Raw genomic sequence first — 3,827 nt, forward strand, 5'->3', positions numbered from 1 at the left:
ACTAAAATTCGGAGTTATTAGAAAATTAGTCGTTTGACCGACCAAATCAACTCCGATTTGGTCCCAAAATGTCTCTTTTTAAAGCTGAAGATGTCCCCTACAAATCTTGACCTTCAAAATACCCAAAAAGTCTAGAAACGTCAATCTAGGAAAGCTGCGCGCTGCGCCTTTATTTCATTGTCACAATCAAACGACTTGGTAGAAAAATCTAGAATTTTGATATAATCATCTTGAAAGACTCACGAACATCCTCCAATTGTAATCACTCCAAAATTCATCCGTTTGTTTACTTTTTGCTCTAGAGGAAGTCGAATGTCCTACATTGAAAATATATAACAAAGTATCAAAATTCTATCAAAATAACTAATAAACTATAACTAAGATTAGGGTAAAATATATAGTATAATATCGACTCATCAAGTGCTTTCCGTTAGGTTGGGTTCAGTTCAGTTTCCATAATGGTTTTTGTTAAAACCGAATCTAGGGTTAAACCGATAAAATTCGGACCGTGATATGAAAAAACTTGTAAACATTTTCATCAGTTTCTGTGGAACCAAACAGAAATTTTCTTTTCCTTTCTTTTATAAGAAATTGCTACAATGCTATCTTGTGGCTAACTGTAATGACTTATAATATATAGGCCGAGAAAAAGAGAAGTAAACACTGTACTGGGGACTATAGAAGCACATAACGTTATAGAAAATGAACATGTAAGAGAAATGAATCCTATATAGGACGTGGTAGCTAGCAAGACATCTAACACAGACACTTTCAAACATCTTGTTCCAAAATTTGATAGCAAACTTAAGAACAACCAAATTTTCAAAAATAAAATTAATGAAAGAACAACATACAGAGAGATACATGATCAAAGAGTAAATAAGTTTGCTATCAATGCTGCTTGGCCTTGCCACAATGCAATGTGTTCAAGGGCATATCGTTCTCAGTAAACAGGCTGTGTTCGTTGTTCCAAACTCTGATGTACAATTGCTGCCCCAATTACCTCTTAGACCAGATTGCAGATCTTAAATTCCACATACCCTTGTTGTCCAAAGAGACTAGTACAGCAGTCCAACCAAGTGGATATACCTTCAAGTTTTGTACACCAAATAACATTGATCATTAATGAACGATAAAATTTCAGAAGGTAAGCTTAAATCGGATGATGTTTATCGGTACATGTTCTGTCAGTTACCTGAACTGTGTGTCTAGGTACAGCATCTACCAAATTGTAACGTCTCCTCATAGCTGATGTCCAATTAGCGGCATGGCCATATCTGTAAAGACCAACAAATATTATTAGACATATTGTAAGAAAAATATTATGTTTAGGTAATATGTTGTTGTACACGTGACTATTGGTCATAGAGCTTACGCAACAGCATAGACGCTGTATCCATCCAGATGCCAAGATTGAAGTGTGGCCTCAGTGTTCTGGAAGACAATTTCCATGAAATCATGAAGGGCAGTTCCTATGACAGAGGCGCCATATACTGCAGGGCCTGGAGTAGATGTGTCCTTGATCGTGTTGAAGTTAAACACGCCAGGGATGTTAAGCCAATCGGCGAGTTTCAATGGGGTCTCCGGATCAACATAGGAGACCTTGTTTATGGCATATCGAAGCTTGCCATCGAGCTTAGTAGCAGTATTGGCCAAAAGTAGTCTCCTGACAACTGGAATAGTTCCATAATGAAATGAGCCCTGTGGGTTAGGCCTGGCTGCATTTGCTGTCAAATTCAATCTTCGCCCAAAAGATAAGAGAAATCGTCAATTACATAATTAGAAAATCCTCAGACAATAATGCTAGGCTTACTAACTCTGATCGCCAAATTAGATACTGAGACACTGTCACATCATTTGGGAACAAATTCTATGCACCAAATATATTTGTATATGCTTCTGAAACTGGCAACAGAAAAGTCCCCAGAAAGTGATTGCTACCTGATTGTCCTGGCTTGCTTCATAGACCAGTGAATGTGATAGGTTGGACCAATCGGCAATGGTTTCAAAGCAGGGGTGTTAGAACCAGCGTAGCGGAGAATTCCAGTGGTCGTGAGGATTGGTTTTGTGAATCGGGTAGAGGCAACGATGAAATAGTCCCTGACTGAACCGTGTGGTGTGACCAAAACAGCTACGGATTGGCCTGGATGAATGTCAAGTGATTCATACACCTCTTGCAAGGTATGAGCTCCTTCAACTTCAACAAGTGTCATTGTATGGCTCTGAATCCTGAAGTTAATTGAAGTTGCTATCCCCACATTTGAAACCCTGAAGTTGTAGGTCTTTCCTGAAATAACCCAACAAAACTTTGATTAGAAAATCTTCAAAAACAGATAGTTTTATACAAACACTTTTGAGGAGGGCTAATGGTTACCTTTTTTGCCAGTGAAGACGGCGTTTTTAAGAACCCCATTGATAAGAAGACCATCAGGAAGTGGAAGATTTTTGCCAGAGTCCAATGTTTGCTGCAACTCCTGAAAAAATAAGAGCTTTTATCAGAAAACAGAGGCGTTTCAAATGTGGGGATAGCAATTCCTGATACAACAGTTTAAGACACAGATGGTTGATAACAATTTGCACTCCGGATGTGGGGATAGCACTCCAATGAAGCCGAGGCGAGTTTTTTACCAACTCCCATAAAACGAAGGCAAAATTGCTGCCGCCCCGCCTTCAAGGTCTCCTAGGCGTGCTCCGAGGGGAGTTTTTTAAAACAATGATGGTTGATAATAATTTGCCTCCGAAATGTTTTGACCAATCTGACAACCTAATACGTCATGCTGTATAAAAAAAGAACATTTTCCTACTTCTAGCATCGACGCCTAAGAAAGTTAGAGTAAATGAAATGACGAATATCTGTTACTTAATGAGTTACATACCTTGTGGCCGGTCTTGTACCAGTCACCAACAAGCAGGGTAAACTATCCGGCGGGAATAGGATACGGCACTGCAATGACAGACCTATGTGCAACATTGAAACCCCCAAAACCACCAGCAGCTCTGTGCAGTTTAGTTGAAGGGAAGTAGGAGAAGGTTCCAATCTGATCTTTCGTTTGAAACTTGTATGTCCAGTTTGTGTTTGGAGGAATCGGGCATTGCGTTCCAAGCACTCCGTCCTGCCACGTGGTTTTTCGCTGTTTGATTCCGTTCCTGATTTCCCACAGCACAAGAAATAAGTCATATGACAAGCCATGCATTTTAAATCTACATGACTACAACCATTACAACTGCCAACAAAATACTCACCATGTAATGAGGAAAGGTTCGTCCAACTTGTTAATAACGTTGATGATTACGTTGTCATTCGTCACAGCTTCAATATTTGGCCCAGGAAATTGACCATTAATAAGGATACCCTGCATAATTAATCAAAATTTCTAGATTAATTAAGCAGAAGTTATACATACAGATAATGAAGGATCAAAAAGCCAAACCTTTTGCGGAACACCCAAGGGAGAAATGGTTCCATATGTTACAATCCATGTATAATACAAATATGGATCTTCTGCATTAATGGTGCAGAAAGAACTCAAGCAAACCGAAATTCCAACGACAAAATGCACGAAAATGGTTGGCCTCATTGTGTCAGCTCCTATATGTAGTCCAAGTTTCAGATTTCTGCACAAAAGAAACAAGTTTAGGCAAAACGTACTAACTAGTGCAAATTGCAAACGCTACGCATTCAAACTTCCGAAGTATGTACGTAGCTAGAAATTATGAAATACGTACTCGAATTATTGTCAATCCTCCCCAACAGAGAGATGAGGAAGATTGAATGATAGTACTATTTGTAGCCGTGTGGTTGAGCTGTGCAAGTTCAAAGATGGGAG

At 39.2% G+C, this 3,827-nt stretch overlaps 1 pseudogene; it reads right to left on the minus strand.

Annotated features, from left to right (window-relative positions):
* Positions 1-669: 669 nt before the first annotated feature.
* On the minus strand, positions 670-3,578 carry LOC103425092 (L-ascorbate oxidase homolog; annotated as a pseudogene).
* Positions 3,579-3,827: the final 249 nt, after the last annotated feature.

Source organism: Malus domestica, chromosome 15, assembly GCF_042453785.1.
Source record: "Malus domestica chromosome 15, GDT2T_hap1".
NCBI classification, from domain to species: domain Eukaryota; kingdom Viridiplantae; phylum Streptophyta; class Magnoliopsida; order Rosales; family Rosaceae; genus Malus; species Malus domestica.